The following is a 17,642-nucleotide window of genomic DNA, read 5'->3' on the forward strand; positions in this document are numbered from 1 at the left end:
GGCATGTAAGGGATCTAGAGGTTGACAACATGTCTTCTTAACGGGAGTCCAGGAGCTCATCTCCACAAATGGACTTTTCAGGATCCTTGGGTGGCTCCGTAGTTTGAAACCAATTCTGGTTATCGCTTCTCGGCCTTTTGGCAAGATCAGTGGTGGTTTTCTGCTGCTGGTGTTGTTTGGAGGGCAGTTGTGACTGGGGTTCCCCCTTGTGGGGCCCTAGTGTGCGATTGAGCGGCGATTGTGTTTATCTGCTGTAAAAATGGTGGAGAAAACACGTGGATTAGAGGACTCGGTCCGTCTGAAGGTGGCTGCAGGTCATGAAGGAGAAATCGGTTTGGACCAAGTTTGCGTTGATGTCTTGAAGAACATTAATGGCTTGAAGGTAACGGATGTATTGGCACTGCAGGATTTTCAGAAACAAGGAATTTATGATATCACTTTTGTTTCTTTGAGTATTTGCCAGAGAGTCTACATGGAGTTGGTACGAATGAAGGAAGAAAAGGAATTGAAATGCCTAGAGTTTATTGCACTGGAACCTCTGTTCCAGCAGACATATAAGTATGTGGTTGTGCACATGTATAACCCTAAAGTTCCGGATGAGACTGTTTCCAATTTTTTAGCTCGGTATTGTAGTGAGGTTAAATTTTTGGGAAGAATGAAGAACAAATACAATTATCTAAATGGCAAGAGGAGATATGTTGTAAAACTGAGACCGGATGATAGAGCTATTGGGGGTGCCAAGAGCATTCCTGCACAGTTTTCTATCGGAGGAGAAAGGGGATTTTGTTTTTATAATGGACAGATGGAATATTGTAGGAAGTGTCATGAGTTTGGACATGTTCAGAAAGATTGTCCAGTGCAAGGTGATGTTTGTAGAGGTTGTGGGAAATCTGGGCATGTTGCAAGTGGTTGCCCAATGAATAAGGTGTGTGATTTGTGTGGACATGCAGATCACCTTGCAAGGAAATGTAGATTGTGGGCTCAGATTCCTAGGTCACAGGTGGACGCTGAAGAGAGGCAGAAGAAGACTCGGCAGGAAAGTGGGGAGGAGGGCGAAGGCTCAGACTCAGAGGGGGAAAGCCAAAAACAAGATGGTGGTAGGGGAAGAGACCATGCGGTGCCCAAGATGGAGGAAAAGGGGCGGAGCCAGAAGAAAGTTGGTTTGAGGGAGGGGCTGGAAGTAATAAACAAAGTAGCTGATGTGCATGGCCCGGGTGATGGGATGGATTTGTCTAATATGGCGGAGTCAGTGAATCCTGTTTTGGGAAGAGATGGGGGTGAGGAAATGGAGGTTTTGGAGGAGGAGGATTCTGATTCGGATGGAACTATAACCCCTCAGCAGCGTGATAGGGTTAACAGTGATTGGAGTGAAAATGAGGAGGAAGATGATGGCAAGGAGGAGAGTTATGCCTCCGTGATTAAAAGAAGTAAGGTGGAGGGGTGTTGGTCTGGGGGGCAGGAAGATTCAGTCTCCCTAAGACCAGGTTATTCTAACAGGGACTCGAGTTCTGAGTCGCCTGATATACGTAGAAAAGTGGGTGGCAGGAGTGGGTTTTCTCCTGGTTCATGATGGATCGGGTATGGTGGAGATTTTTTCCTGTTGTTATGATGGCGTTGTGTGTTGCTTCTCTGAATGTACGAGGGATTGGTTCTGCTTGTAGGAGAGCAGGGATACTGGAGTACATTGAGAGTGTGAATGCAGATATTGTCTGTCTGCAGGAATGTGTAATTAAATCTGCCCCGCATGAGAGTGAGTGGAATAAGGGGCAATCTTTTTGGTCCCCATGCTCAGAAAACAGGAATGAAGGGGTGGGCATTTTACTGTGTAATTCCAGTCTAAAGGTTTTAGAGTTTAAAGTAATCATACCTGGGAGATGTTTGTTTTTATTAGTGGATTTTTTAGGTCAGCGGGTACGGGTTTTTAATGTTTATGCCCCTGCTGATAAACAAGCAAGAGTTGGGTTTTTGGAGTCTCTAAAGTTGTTTTTACCAGGCAGAGACTTCACTATAGTGGCTGGGGATTTTAATTGTGTCAGATCCGCAAAAGATCGTAAGAGCTCTACGGAAGGTAGGACTGATGTTACGTCTAATATTTTAAATCAGATTGTGCAGGATTTACGCTACACGGATGCTGGTCTGATGGTTGGGCCAAGTGATAAGTTCACATACATATCAGACAGTGGACGTAGTGTTTCCCGAATTGACTATGTTTTTATGTCTGAAGGGATTAAGGTGGCCAAGTGCAACCACGTGATGACGACTTTTTCTGACCACAAGATGATAGTGGTAGATCTGTGTATAGCTGAGTCCCTGGCTTTTGGAAAGGGACTCTGGAAGCTGAACGTAAGCCTGCTGGAAGAGGAGAGTGTTAAGGTTGGTTTTAATAAAGTGTTTTTGTCTTGTGTGTCTGAACAGCACCTTTTTAAAGATTTGCTAGAGTGGTGGGACTGGGCTAAGGAGAAATTTGCATGTTATTTTAAAGGGGTGTGTTTTAGGAGAGCGAAAGCCAAAAGGGATCATGATGCTGCTGTTATTTCAAAATTGGAAGTACTCCATAAGTTTAAGAGAGCGGGGATGGAGGTGGATAAAGAGATTGCAGATTTGAAGGACGAACTGAAGAAGATACTTATTGAAAAAGGGAAGACTATTATGTTTAAGGCAAAAATAAAGCACATGGAGGAAAATGAGCAATGTTCGAGATACTTTTTTAAAAAATGTTTTAAACCTAAAGGGGTTTTTAAGTCTGTTTTTTCTCCTGCAGGGGAGGTATCTGGGGATGAGATGATTGGCAGTATTCTTTCCTTTTATGAAACACTCTTCTCTAACGATAGTAGAGCCAGTGATGCGGAAATTAATGATTATTGCAAAGTATTAACTAATAATATTCCTGAGGAGAAAATTGGGTTTTTAAGTGAGGAGGTTGGGAAAGATGAAATTAGACGGGCAGTGGATGGCTTGGCGAAAGGCAAGACGCCAGGCTGTGATGGTCTTCCTGCTGAATTTTATGTTAGATTTTGGGATATTATAGGTGTGGAGTTTTCCCGGGTGGTGCAATATGGTTTTACTCATGGGATTTTATCGGTTTCTATGCGTAGGGGGATTGTTACGCTGATTCATAAGAAAGGGGACATGAGGGATATTAAAAATTGGAGGCCCATAACATTGTTAAACAGTGATTACAAAATTATTTCTAAAATTGTGGCTGGTAGACTGGCAGATGTGATAGGTGATATGGTGGGGGAGTATCAGGCATGTGCAGTGCCTGGTAGGAAAATTTCAGATAATTTGCTGCTTCTAAGAGACTTAATTTATCAGGCTAATTTGAATAAGAATGCTCTTTTGTTACAGTCGGTGGACCTGGAGAAAGCCTTTGATAAAATATCACATAGATTTTTGTTCTCTGCTTTAAGTCACCTTGGTGTTCCGGATAAATTATTGATGGTCATTAAGAGTTTTTATTGTGGGGTCAGTAGCCAGATTTTAGTTAATGGGCATGTGAGTTCCAGTTTTAATATTTTATCGGGAGTTAGGCAGGGTTGTCCCCTGTCACCAATTCTTTTTATCTGTGTGGTGGAGGCCCTTTTAAAAAGTGTGCAAGTTGACAAGTGTGTGGCTGGTGTTTTTATTCCTGGGGGATCCGGGGGTCCAGTCAAGTCTTTAAGTTATATGGATGATATTGTTTTTACTTGTGGTTCACAGGCGGATCTCAATAGAGTGAATTTGCACGTAAGGATTTTTTGTTGTGTGGCTGGTATGGCGGTGAATTGGGGAAAGTGCCAGCTTTGTAACTTTGGGAGGCAGGTTGAGGTTAACGTGGCAGGAGTGGAGAGTAGGGAGGAAATTGAGGTTCTTGGTGTCATCTTTGAGAAGGAACTGAAAGGGAAAAGCAGCCTGAAGATTCTAGAAGACAAAATGGATCAGAAGTTGAACTTTTGGAAACTAAGGAACCTGTCGCTGAGAGGGAAAGTGCTGGTAATCAAGTCTGTGATTCTCCCGCTTCTGCTGTACACTGCTTTGATTTTCCCACCTGCTGTGCTTTGGACAAAGAGAGTGACAAGGAAACTGTTTGTGTTTTTTTGGGGATCCAAAATGGAGAAACTAAGAAGAGGAATGGTTATGTGTTCTGTGGAAAATGGGGGTTGTGATTTTCCTAACATTGACTTATTTTTAAGAATGCATTATTTTTTGAACATTTATAAATTATCCCAGTGCAATAACAGGACTGCGGACATGTGCAAATATTTAGCAGGACGGCTTTTCCAGAAATGGAGCTGGTGTGAGAAGGATTTAAGAAAACCAGTTTCGTTTGTGATACCGTTTTTTTATGTGGTGCTTAGGTCCTTCTATGATCAAAATGGGATAAGCTCCATGGTTAGACCGGACAAAAAACTGATTGTCTCAGGTATTAAGAAGAAGGAGATGTTATGTGATGTGCCGTTTTGTAATAATGCACAGTCTGGACAGGTGTGGAAGCTTTTTTTCATGCGTGGAATCAGCAACAGACAGAAGGATGTAACCTGGATGGCGTTGCATGGATGCTTGCCAACAAGAGCTTTTTTGAATGACCGGGGGATAAAGGTTCAAGAACTATGTCCTAGGGAAGGTTGCAATAAGGTGGAAACAATACAGCATATTTTTTGGGACTGTTTTTTTGCTAAAAAAGTTTTTACCTTGTTGTCACGTATGTTTGTTGCTTTAGTTGGTTTTCATTGTTTCGATTTTGAAAGGATTTTAATAGGTCAAGATTTTAAGTACTCGCAAAGGAAGCGGGCAAGCTGGATTATTTTTGTCATATATAAAGAGGTTTTATGGGACGTTCGGAATTTGGTGATTTTTAAAAAGATTGTTTTTTCCCCCATGGAATGCAGAAAGATTTTTCTTGCTAGACTGTTTTATGCCTATTTATTGGATAAAAAGAAGTATGGTGAGACAGCAGCAGAGACACTCTGGAACTTTTCACATTGGACTTCTTACAGTAAGTAACAGTTAATTGCAGGGTTGTGTTTTTTGGGATTTTGTTTTTGTTTTTCCGAATGATGATTTGAGAACCCGTTATGTGAATATGCGCTATGATGCATAAATTAATGTGGGTCTTAATCTGAGGAAAAAAAAAAAAAAGAAGAAATAAAAAAAAGGAAAAATCTGTTCTTATCAGTTTAATATCTGATACGTCCCCTATCTGGGGACCATATATTAAATGGATTTTTAGAACAGGGAGATGGAAAAAGAGCTTGCTCTGTCCACTCCACGCATTGACCTGGTATTGCAGTATCTCCAGGACCGGTGCACCCCTTCTTTAATGCAGTTTCTAAAATCAGAAAGAATTGAATTCAATGTTTTTTGTTCATTTTGCTTGTTTGTCGGATTTGGGGATGGACTCTTTGGCTTTGCTTTTCTTCTCCTCATTGGATTTTTCATGTTCAAAGTTGCAGAAGCCAGATTACAAGCTCATTTTGGTTCAACTTCAGCAACTGTGCATTGCATTGCCATGTAATGTGATGCAATGCTATCTTTCTAGCTCTCCCTTTTTACTTCCTTTTGGATAAACAGACATATTAGGCAAGCATTTTGGAGCTTTCACCTAAATAACTACAGGTGGTGAGATAAGCTGCACAATATAATTGACCTTTCAGTATATTGTTGCACACACACCATCTATTTAGCAAATGCCCTTGTTATCAACAGCAGCCTTTTAAACTCACCTGAGCTAACAGGTATGTGCGCTGGTTACTCTGCTGCGCTTAAAATTTCTTTTTTGGTTTGCTACAATGCCTTTTCTGAAACGTTGTCTCCTTCTGCTGGAACACTGACTTCTTTCATTTAATGCCTGCAGACTATAAAAGAGAACCCAACCCAAAAAGTTTGGTTGATTAGTCTGTGGCATTCTGTTAAACTGTTGCTTATGGCGGTCTCTGTGAGCTTCTCAGCGACATTCAGCCAGCCAGGTATCCTGCCTGCAGTAGATGGAATGTGGCAATGGAACGCTGGCTGCGCGTGTCATAATAGGCTCTGAGCCTTTATATACCTGTGCACAGCAGCAGCCACCTTCAGTCTGCTGCTGGACAGCCAGCAGCAGCAGCAGCAGGAGAGGTATGTAATCAGGAGCCCTCCTGCTAAGGGTAGACAGCTGCTCGTTCCACCCCACCCCCCGCCTTAATTGGTTCTCCTCCCTTCCAATGGTGTTGAGGCGGGTGGGAACAGCAGGGGGTGAAGGTGCTGTGTTTAAAGAGGTGGAGTTATGCAGATCTAAAACGCGTGGATTGCATCAGCAGCAAGCCGAAAAGTGCAGGCATGTAAGGGATCTAGAGGTTGACAACATGTCTTCTTAACGGGAGTCCAGGAGCTCATCTCCACAAATGGACTTTTCAGGATCCTTGGGTGGCTCCGTAGTTTGAAACCAATTCTGGTTATCGCTTCTCGGCCTTTTGGCTAAGATCAAGTGTAGTATCTGTTCTTATCAGTTTAATATCTGATACGTCCCCTATCTGGGGACCATATATTAAATGGATTTTTAGAACAGGGAGATGGAAAAAGAGCTTGCTCTGTCCACTCCACGCATTGACCTGGTATTGCAGTATCTCCAGGACCGGTGCACCCCTTCTTTAATGCAGTTTCTAAAATCAGAAAGAATTGAATTCAATGTTTTTTGTTCATTTTGCTTGTTTGTCGGATTTTGGGATGGACTCTTTGGCTTTGCTTTTCTTCTCCTCATTGGATTTTTCATGTTCAAAGTTGCAGAAGCCAGATTACAAGCTCATTTTGGTTCAACTTCAGCAACTGTGCATTGCATTGCCATGTAATGTGATGCAATGCTATCTTTCTAGCTCTCCCTTTTTACTTCCTTTTGGATAAACAGACATATTAGGCAAGCATTTTGGAGCTTTCACCTAAATAACTACAGGTGGTGAGATAAGCTGCACAATATAATTGACCTTTCAGTATATTGTTGCACACACACCATCTATTTAGCAAATGCCCTTGTTATCAACAGCAGCCTTTTAAACTCACCTGAGCTAACAGGTATGTGCGCTGGTTACTCTGCTGCGCTTAAAATTTCTTTTTTGGTTTGCTACAATGCCTTTTCTGAAACGTTGTCTCCTTCTGCTGGAACACTGACTTCTTTCATTTAATGCCTGCAGACTATAAAAGAGAACCCAACCCAAAAAGTTTGGTTGATTAGTCTGTGGCATTCTGTTAAACTGTTGCTTATGGCGGTCTCTGTGAGCTTCTCAGCGACATTCAGCCAGCCAGGTATCCTGCCTGCAGTAGATGGAATGTGGCAATGGAACGCTGGCTGCGCGTGTCATAATAGGCTCTGAGCCTTTATATACCTGTGCACAGCAGCAGCCACCTTCAGTCTGCTGCTGGACAGCCAGCAGCAGCAGCAGCAGGAGAGGTATATAATCAGGAGCCCTCCTGCTAAGGGTAGACAGCTGCTCGTTCCACCCCACCCCCCGCCTTAATTGGTTCTCCTCCCTTCCAACGGTGTTGAGGCGGGTGGGAACAGCAGGGGGTGAAGGTGCTGTGTTTAAAGAGGTGGAGTTATGCAGATCTAAAACGCGTGGATTGCAGCAGCAGCAAGCCGAAAAGTGCAGGCATGTAAGGGATCTAGAGGTTGACAACATGTCTTCTTAACGGGAGTCCAGGAGCTCATCTCCACAAATGGACTTTTCAGGATCCTTGGGTGGCTCCGTAGTTTGAAACCAATTCTGGTTATCGCTTCTCGGCCTTTTGGTTAAGATCAAGTGAAGTATCTTTCGAAAAGGCGGTTTTGGATGTTGGCCGCCCTAGTAGATTGATACATTATGCACACTGGGGTTTAGGCGCTTGTTAGTACGCCAGTTGGCTAATATAGTCATCTGGTGGAAAGCATGGCCCCCCAGGATCGACGCCATTGGGCCGGGGAAGATCGAAAGCCCGAAGTGTGAAGTGCCCCAGGAGTGGTGACCCTGGGGTGCCTTAACTCACTGGGATTGGGAACCCCACTTGAGTTTGTGGCACATTTGCACTAGCACTTCAATATTTCTTTCTTCACACACACCCTTATTCCGGGCCTTCTGGCCTTAGGATGGGGAATTTTTCAATTCCCGGTCGAAGGTCCGGGCAGTATTATACTGTGAAACCTTCACTATTTATTTAATTTTTTTTGTCACTGTGTGTCCACTTTTTCACGTGTGTCCACGTCCTTACTAGGATTTTGTCGGGATGCGGTTCCCTTACGGGTTCCTCTCTTGGCAGGTCTAGGGGGGGAGTGTGTGGCCATCAGGTTCCGCTCCCCCCTGAACCCCCCTGGCTCTCCTCTTTCGGGAGGAGAGCATTGTTGGCTCCCCTCTTCCGGGAGGGGAGCACAGTCTTTGGCTCCCAGTGCCTTGCTCGGGTGAGAACTCGGGCAGGTATTGGGGGTAAGATTGGGTCGCCTCTGGCTCCGGCTGGAGGTGGCTATTTGTCCCTGTTCCTCGCTGTGGCCTTCTGGCTCGGAGGGACGGGGAATGGTTTGGGGGACCCTTCTCCTTTTGGAGAGGGTTTTAAGAAGACCAGCATCCTAGTGCACTTTTTTTGTGGCACTTGTCACTTTTTTAAGCGCACTCGGGTTTTGTACACGAATTCGGGCTTTCAATAAAAAAAAAAAAAAAATCTGTTCTTATCAGTTTAATATCTGATACGTCCCCTATCTGGGGACCATATATTAAATGGATTTTTAGAACAGGGAGATGGAAAAAGAGCTTGCTCTGTCCACTCCACGCATTGACCTGGTATTGCAGTATCTCCAGGACCGGTGCACCCCTTCTTTAATGCAGTTTCTAAAATCAGAAAGAATTGAATTCAATGTTTTTTGTTCATTTTGCTTGTTTGTCGGATTTTGGGATGGACTCTTTGGCTTTGCTTTTCTTCTCCTCATTGGATTTTTCATGTTCAAAGTTGCAGAAGCCAGATTACAAGCTCATTTTGGTTCAACTTCAGCAACTGTGCATTGCATTGCCATGTAATGTGATGCAATGCTATCTTTCTAGCTCTCCCTTTTTACTTCCTTTTGGATAAACAGACATATTAGGCAAGCATTTTGGAGCTTTCACCTAAATAACTACAGGTGGTGAGATAAGCTGCACAATATAATTGACCTTTCAGTATATTGTTGCACACACACCATCTATTTAGCAAATGCCCTTGTTATCAACAGCAGCCTTTTAAACTCACCTGAGCTAACAGGTATGTGCGCTGGTTACTCTGCTGCGCTTAAAATTTCTTTTTTGGTTTGCTACAATGCCTTTTCTGAAACGTTGTCTCCTTCTGCTGGAACACTGACTTCTTTCATTTAATGCCTGCAGACTATAAAAGAGAACCCAACCCAAAAAGTTTGGTTGATTAGTCTGTGGCATTCTGTTAAACTGTTGCTTATGGCGGTCTCTGTGAGCTTCTCAGCGACATTCAGCCAGCCAGGTATCCTGCCTGCAGTAGATGGAATGTGGCAATGGAACGCTGGCTGCGCGTGTCATAATAGGCTCTGAGCCTTTATATACCTGTGCACAGCAGCAGCCACCTTCAGTCTGCTGCTGGACAGCCAGCAGCAGCAGCAGCAGGAGAGGTATATAATCAGGAGCCCTCCTGCTAAGGGTAGACAGCTGCTCGTTCCACCCCACCCCCCGCCTTAATTGGTTCTCCTCCCTTCCAACGGTGTTGAGGCGGGTGGGAACAGCAGGGGGTGAAGGTGCTGTGTTTAAAGAGGTGGAGTTATGCAGATCTAAAACGCGTGGATTGCAGCAGCAGCAAGCCGAAAAGTGCAGGCATGTAAGGGATCTAGAGGTTGACAACATGTCTTCTTAACGGGAGTCCAGGAGCTCATCTCCACAAATGGACTTTTCAGGATCCTTGGGTGGCTCCGTAGTTTGAAACCAATTCTGGTTATCGCTTCTCGGCCTTTTGGCTAAGATCAAGTGAAGTATCTTTCGAAAAGGCGGTTTTGGATGTTGGCCGCCCTAGTAGATTGATACATTATGCACACTGGGGTTTAGGCGCTTGTTAGTACGCCAGTTGGCTAATATAGTCATCTGGTGGAAAGCATGGCCCCCCAGGATCGACGCCATTGGGCCGGGGAAGATCGAAAGCCCGAAGTGTGAAGTGCCCCAGGAGTGGTGACCCTGGGGTGCCTTAACTCACTGGGATTGGGAACCCCACTTGAGTTTGTGGCACATTTGCACTAGCACTTCAATATTTCTTTCTTCACACACACCCTTATTCCGGGCCTTCTGGCCTTAGGATGGGGAATTTTTCAATTCCCGGTCGAAGGTCCGGGCAGTATTATACTGTGAAACCTTCACTATTTATTTAATTTTTTTTGTCACTGTGTGTCCACTTTTTCACGTGTGTCCACGTCCTTACTAGGATTTTGTCGGGATGCGGTTCCCTTACGGGTTCCTCTCTTGGCAGGTCTAGGGGGGGAGTGTGTGGCCATCAGGTTCCGCTCCCCCCTGAACCCCCCTGGCTCTCCTCTTTCGGGAGGAGAGCATTGTTGGCTCCCCTCTTCCGGGAGGGGAGCACAGTCTTTGGCTCCCAGTGCCTTGCTCGGGTGAGAACTCGGGCAGGTATTGGGGGTAAGATTGGGTCGCCTCTGGCTCCGGCTGGAGGTGGCTATTTGTCCCTGTTCCTCGCTGTGGCCTTCTGGCTCGGAGGGACGGGGAATGGTTTGGGGGACCCTTCTCCTTTTGGAGAGGGTTTTAAGAAGACCAGCATCCTAGTGCACTTTTTTTGTGGCACTTGTCACTTTTTTAAGCGCACTCGGGTTTTGTACACGAATTCGGGCTTTCAATAAAAAAAAAAAAAAAATCTGTTCTTATCAGTTTAATATCTGATACGTCCCCTATCTGGGGACCATATATTAAATGGATTTTTAGAACAGGGAGATGGAAAAAGAGCTTGCTCTGTCCACTCCACGCATTGACCTGGTATTGCAGTATCTCCAGGACCGGTGCACCCCTTCTTTAATGCAGTTTCTAAAATCAGAAAGAATTGAATTCAATGTTTTTTGTTCATTTTGCTTGTTTGTCGGATTTTGGGATGGACTCTTTGGCTTTGCTTTTCTTCTCCTCATTGGATTTTTCATGTTCAAAGTTGCAGAAGCCAGATTACAAGCTCATTTTGGTTCAACTTCAGCAACTGTGCATTGCATTGCCATGTAATGTGATGCAATGCTATCTTTCTAGCTCTCCCTTTTTACTTCCTTTTGGATAAACAGACATATTAGGCAAGCATTTTGGAGCTTTCACCTAAATAACTACAGGTGGTGAGATAAGCTGCACAATATAATTGACCTTTCAGTATATTGTTGCACACACACCATCTATTTAGCAAATGCCCTTGTTATCAACAGCAGCCTTTTAAACTCACCTGAGCTAACAGGTATGTGCGCTGGTTACTCTGCTGCGCTTAAAATTTCTTTTTTGGTTTGCTACAATGCCTTTTCTGAAACGTTGTCTCCTTCTGCTGGAACACTGACTTCTTTCATTTAATGCCTGCAGACTATAAAAGAGAACCCAACCCAAAAAGTTTGGTTGATTAGTCTGTGGCATTCTGTTAAACTGTTGCTTATGGCGGTCTCTGTGAGCTTCTCAGCGACATTCAGCCAGCCAGGTATCCTGCCTGCAGTAGATGGAATGTGGCAATGGAACGCTGGCTGCGCGTGTCATAATAGGCTCTGAGCCTTTATATACCTGTGCACAGCAGCAGCCACCTTCAGTCTGCTGCTGGACAGCCAGCAGCAGCAGCAGCAGGAGAGGTATGTAATCAGGAGCCCTCCTGCTAAGGGTAGACAGCTGCTCGTTCCACCCCACCCCCCGCCTTAATTGGTTCTCCTCCCTTCCAACGGTGTTGAGGCGGGTGGGAACAGCAGGGGGTGAAGGTGCTGTGTTTAAAGAGGTGGAGTTATGCAGATCTAAAACGCGTGGATTGCAGCAGCAGCAAGCCGAAAAGTGCAGGCATGTAAGGGATCTAGAGGTTGACAACATGTCTTCTTAACGGGAGTCCAGGAGCTCATCTCCACAAATGGACTTTTCAGGATCCTTGGGTAGCTCCGTAGTTTGAAACCAATTCTGGTTATCGCTTCTCGGCCTTTTGGCTAAGATCAAGTGTAGTATCTGTTCTTATCAGTTTAATATCTGATACGTCCCCTATCTGGGGACCATATATTAAATGGATTTTTAGAACAGGGAGATGGAAAAAGAGCTTGCTCTGTCCACTCCACGCATTGACCTGGTATTGCAGTATCTCCAGGACCGGTGCACCCCTTCTTTAATGCAGTTTCTAAAATCAGAAAGAATTGAATTCAATGTTTTTTGTTCATTTTGCTTGTTTGTCGGATTTTGGGATGGACTCTTTGGCTTTGCTTTTCTTCTCCTCATTGGATTTTTCATGTTCAAAGTTGCAGAAGCCAGATTACAAGCTCATTTTGGTTCAACTTCAGCAACTGTGCATTGCATTGCCATGTAATGTGATGCAATGCTATCTTTCTAGCTCTCCCTTTTTACTTCCTTTTGGATAAACAGACATATTAGGCAAGCATTTTGGAGCTTTCACCTAAATAACTACAGGTGGTGAGATAAGCTGCACAATATAATTGACCTTTCAGTATATTGTTGCACACACACCATCTATTTAGCAAATGCCCTTGTTATCAACAGCAGCCTTTTAAACTCACCTGAGCTAACAGGTATGTGCGCTGGTTACTCTGCTGCGCTTAAAATTTCTTTTTTGGTTTGCTACAATGCCTTTTCTGAAACGTTGTCTCCTTCTGCTGGAACACTGACTTCTTTCATTTAATGCCTGCAGACTATAAAAGAGAACCCAACCCAAAAAGTTTGGTTGATTAGTCTGTGGCATTCTGTTAAACTGTTGCTTATGGCGGTCTCTGTGAGCTTCTCAGCGACATTCAGCCAGCCAGGTATCCTGCCTGCAGTAGATGGAATGTGGCAATGGAACGCTGGCTGCGCGTGTCATAATAGGCTCTGAGCCTTTATATACCTGTGCACAGCAGCAGCCACCTTCAGTCTGCTGCTGGACAGCCAGCAGCAGCAGCAGCAGGAGAGGTATGTAATCAGGAGCCCTCCTGCTAAGGGTAGACAGCTGCTCGTTCCACCCCACCCCCCGCCTTAATTGGTTCTCCTCCCTTCCAACGGTGTTGAGGCGGGTGGGAACAGCAGGGGGTGAAGGTGCTGTGTTTAAAGAGGTGGAGTTATGCAGATCTAAAACGCGTGGATTGCAGCAGCAGCAAGCCGAAAAGTGCAGGCATGTAAGGGATCTAGAGGTTGACAACATGTCTTCTTAACGGGAGTCCAGGAGCTCATCTCCACAAATGGACTTTTCAGGATCCTTGGGTGGCTCCGTAGTTTGAAACCAATTCTGGTTATCGCTTCTCGGCCTTTTGGCTAAGATCAAGTGTAGTATCTGTTCTTATCAGTTTAATATCTGATACGTCCCCTATCTGGGGACCATATATTAAATGGATTTTTAGAACAGGGAGATGGAAAAAGAGCTTGCTCTGTCCACTCCACGCATTGACCTGGTATTGCAGTATCTCCAGGACCGGTGCACCCCTTCTTTAATGCAGTTTCTAAAATCAGAAAGAATTGAATTCAATGTTTTTTGTTCATTTTGCTTGTTTGTCGGATTTTGGGATGGACTCTTTGGCTTTGCTTTTCTTCTCCTCATTGGATTTTTCATGTTCAAAGTTGCAGAAGCCAGATTACAAGCTCATTTTGGTTCAACTTCAGCAACTGTGCATTGCATTGCCATGTAATGTGATGCAATGCTATCTTTCTAGCTCTCCCTTTTTACTTCCTTTTGGATAAACAGACATATTAGGCAAGCATTTTGGAGCTTTCACCTAAATAACTACAGGTGGTGAGATAAGCTGCACAATATAATTGACCTTTCAGTATATTGTTGCACACACACCATCTATTTAGCAAATGCCCTTGTTATCAACAGCAGCCTTTTAAACTCACCTGAGCTAACAGGTATGTGCGCTGGTTACTCTGCTGCGCTTAAAATTTCTTTTTTGGTTTGCTACAATGCCTTTTCTGAAACGTTGTCTCCTTCTGCTGGAACACTGACTTCTTTCATTTAATGCCTGCAGACTATAAAAGAGAACCCAACCCAAAAAGTTTGGTTGATTAGTCTGTGGCATTCTGTTAAACTGTTGCTTATGGCGGTCTCTGTGAGCTTCTCAGCGACATTCAGCCAGCCAGGTATCCTGCCTGCAGTAGATGGAATGTGGCAATGGAACGCTGGCTGCGCGTGTCATAATAGGCTCTGAGCCTTTATATACCTGTGCACAGCAGCAGCCACCTTCAGTCTGCTGCTGGACAGCCAGCAGCAGCAGGAGAGGTATGTAATCAGGAGCCCTCCTGCTAAGGGTAGACAGCTGCTCGTTCCACCCCACCCCCCGCCTTAATTGGTTCTCCTCCCTTCCAACGGTGTTGAGGCGGGTGTGGAACAGCAGGGGGTGAAGGTGCTGTGTTTAAAGAGGTGGAGTTATGCAGATCTAAAACGCGTGGATTGCAGCAGCAGCAAGCCGAAAAGTGCAGGCATGTAAGGGATCTAGAGGTTGACAACATGTCTTCTTAACGGGAGTCCAGGAGCTCATCTCCACAAATGGACTTTTCAGGATCCTTGGGTGGCTCCGTAGTTTGAAACCAATTCTGGTTATCGCTTCTCGGCCTTTTGGCTAAGATACCACATCTTGCCAGAAGGATTCTAAGCCAATCGTGCCCTTGGCCTTGAGGCATCGGCGGTGTAAAAGCCGTCTTAAGCCTCATGCTGCTTTAGGGGGCAGATACGCAAAGAAACCAAGAAGGCGATCGACCCTATCTACCTTTTGAAGATGGCATCAGCAGTAGCGGCCGCAGTGCGCTATGCCAGAGCTGGTGACCTTCGCATCAAGAACTCTTTCAAGATCGAAGTGGACGATGCATCCAAGGAGAAGATGACCTTGAAGTTTTTCGTGAGGAGAGTGCTGCTGGAGATCCTAGGAGTAAAGAGGGAAGACATCCTGGCCCTTCAAGATCGCCCCGGTTCCTTCACTTTGACTCTGGAGTCGGAGTATGCGTGCCAGAACCTCTTCCGCCAGATTCACCTGCACCTTTCAGATGAGGACCTTAAAGGACTCACCTTTGTCATCCTTTACTCCGGTGGAGAGAAGCCGCTCGTGGTTCAGATGAGCAACCCTCATGTTCCCTTAGTTAATATTATTTGCTTTCTTCAAAACTATTTCCCAGAACTGCGGTATTCCCACAAGGTCATGAATGAGGAAAACCTCTGGACGGGAAAGCATAAATTTTTTGTTAAATTTTGTGAAGATCCAAATGGCATTGGTGGTCAGCGTCATCCTCCGTCAAGTTTCCTGATCGGTAGGGAGCGGGGGCGCCTCTTCTACCCGGACATGCCCCTCTTCTGCCGGAAATGCATGTGTTTCGGTCACACTTATGAGAACTGCAAGGAGGAGGTGGCAATCTGTAAGAAGTGCTACAAGCATGGACATGCCACAATTGACTGTACCAATGAGATGGTGTGCAACATCTGCCGGGTCCCAGGTCACTCCTTCCGGGAGTGTCCTTTGAAGAAAAAGGCGGAAACCTATGCTGAAACGCTGGCAAAGCAACCTGCCCGTGTGCCTCCATCTGCTCCCGGGGGGCAGAGGCAACCCTCTGCTGTTCCTGCTCCTGCGGGTGCGTCTACAGCGCGGGGGCAGTCTTCTAGCTCTCCAGTACCTGCTCCACAGACCAAGCCTGCTAGTACATCAGGTGGTACGTCTGCACCTGCTGCACAGAGGAAGCCAACCAACCCTCCTGCTCCTGCTGCTAAGGGGGGTCCCACCGGTGCTCCTGTATCTACTGTGCGAACACAACCCCCTGTAGGCGGGTCCACAAGCACTTCAGTGCCTGCTGCACAGGGAAAACCTGCCAGTTCTCCTATTCCTGCTGCGCATAAGCCCACGTCTGTGCAGAAACCTCCAGCTGAGAAACCTGTCCCTCCTGAGAAGAGGGAAGCTTCATCTAAGGACTGGGCTGCTGATTCTGATCCGGGTGATATGGTGGTGGAGGGGAGTCCCTCTGCTGAAATCGGGACATTTAGCTCGGAGGAAGAAGCAATGGAGCTGGAAACTCGTAGGAAAAGGAAAACAGATGATAGGTCTGATGAGAATGTGGCCAGGGAGACTTCCAAGAAGTGTCCATTAAAACCAAGTCTTCTGCAATACAAGCCAATGGCTCCCGCTGCCCCTCCTGAGGAGCCAAGGCCTTCAGACCCTATAAACATTTCTTTTTCGGACTCAGAAGTGCAGAGCCCGTTAACATCGGTGGGCTTTATGTCTGATTCTGACAGTAGTGTGACCTGAACTATCCTATCATGACCTCGTCAATTAAAGTAGCCTCGCTCAATGTGAGGAGTATAAGGGGCCCTACAAGAAGGGCTGCTTTGTTTTCCTACCTGTCAACAGTGGACTGTGATGTCTTTTGTTTGCAAGAATGTAACATTGACTTTGATATGAATTATGCAGATTTAAGAAAAGATTGGCCTCATGGGCCCTCTATCTGGTCCGGAGATAATGAAAATCGTTCCTCTGGCATTGGAGTGCTGTTTAGGTCGCATGACTTTAAAATCAACTCTTTTGTGGACATTTCTTCTGGACGTGCTCTTTTCTTAAATATTAGTTTTAAAGGTGTGGACTTTAGACTTTTGAACATTTATGCTTCTCCGGTGAAGGAAGAGAGACATCAGTTGTTTGAAGATGTGCAATATTACCTACCTGGTTCATCGCCTCTGATGTTCTGTGGGGATTTCAATTGTGTCTTGCCTGGTGAAGGGAGAAGCGGGAGTTTCACCGTTCCTAAAAAAGACAAAACAGAGAAACAACTAAAGGATTTGTTAACTGATTTTTTTCTTAGAGACTCCTGGAAAGAGATCCGTAGTAATGATCCCGGTTATACTTGGGAGAACTCTTCTTCTAAATCTCGTATTGATTTTATTTTCATGTCCCAATATGTGAATGTCAAATCTGTTGTCTTAATCCCAAACATTTTTTCAGATCATAAGATGCTGCTATCAGAGTTAGAATTACCTGGGCTTGTCAAGGCAAGAGGAGTTTGGAGGCTAAATACAACATTGTTACAAGATCCTAAGGTAAGAACAGATTTTAAAGCGTTTTTTAATTATTTAAGAACAAAACAACAAAATTTTTTAACTCTGCTAGAATGGTGGGAATACAGCAAGATGAAGATAAAAAGTTTTTTTATCAAGGTCAGCATAGCCAATGCAAGAGAAAAGTCCGCTTGGCATAAAAGGCTTATTACTAAATTGCAGACCTGTTATCAACTAAGAGATGTGGGACTTGAAATGGACGATTTAATTGAAGCAACAAAAAAAGAAATTAAAAAGAGTATAGAGTCGAAGGGTAAGGAAATAATTTATAACTCAAAAATTGAAGTGATGGAGAAAAATGAAAAGTGCTCAAGATTTTTTTTTAAAAAAGTAGTTGCTGCTAAGGAAATGATAACAGAATTAGAGGGTGAAACTACAACTGAAGGTATGCTCAACCAAGCTCACCAGTTTTATCAGCAGCTTTTTAATGAGAAAACTATAGACCAGTCTTTTAC

General features: G+C 44.8%; 5 non-coding genes and 1 pseudogene across 5 annotated transcripts; all 6 read left to right on the plus strand.

Annotated features, from left to right (window-relative positions):
* Nucleotides 1-5,076: 5,076 nt before the first annotated feature.
* Nucleotides 5,077-5,294, plus strand: LOC141221603 (U2 spliceosomal RNA; annotated as a pseudogene).
* A 1,115-nt stretch (nt 5,295-6,409) lies between these two features.
* Nucleotides 6,410-6,600, plus strand: LOC141221404 (U2 spliceosomal RNA). The gene has a single exon (XR_012289436.1). It is a non-coding gene; the product is annotated as a U2 spliceosomal RNA (small nuclear RNA).
* Nucleotides 6,601-8,604: 2,004 nt separating this feature from the next.
* Nucleotides 8,605-8,787, plus strand: LOC141221595 (U2 spliceosomal RNA). The gene has a single exon (XR_012289611.1). It is a non-coding gene; the product is annotated as a U2 spliceosomal RNA (small nuclear RNA).
* A 2,004-nt stretch (nt 8,788-10,791) lies between these two features.
* On the plus strand, nt 10,792-10,974 carry LOC141221596 (U2 spliceosomal RNA). The gene has a single exon (XR_012289612.1). It is a non-coding gene; the product is annotated as a U2 spliceosomal RNA (small nuclear RNA).
* Nucleotides 10,975-12,089: 1,115 nt separating this feature from the next.
* On the plus strand, nt 12,090-12,280 carry LOC141221405 (U2 spliceosomal RNA). The gene has a single exon (XR_012289437.1). It is a non-coding gene; the product is annotated as a U2 spliceosomal RNA (small nuclear RNA).
* A 1,115-nt stretch (nt 12,281-13,395) lies between these two features.
* LOC141221407 (U2 spliceosomal RNA) lies at nt 13,396-13,586 on the plus strand. The gene has a single exon (XR_012289439.1). It is a non-coding gene; the product is annotated as a U2 spliceosomal RNA (small nuclear RNA).
* The last annotated feature ends 4,056 nt before the right edge of the window (nt 13,587-17,642 follow it).

The sequence above is a fragment of the Phyllobates terribilis genome, unplaced genomic scaffold (genome assembly GCF_046119375.1).
Source record: "Phyllobates terribilis strain yellow unplaced genomic scaffold, ASM4611937v1 Scaffold_325__1_contigs__length_2139453, whole genome shotgun sequence".
NCBI lineage: Eukaryota > Metazoa > Chordata > Amphibia > Anura > Dendrobatidae > Phyllobates > Phyllobates terribilis.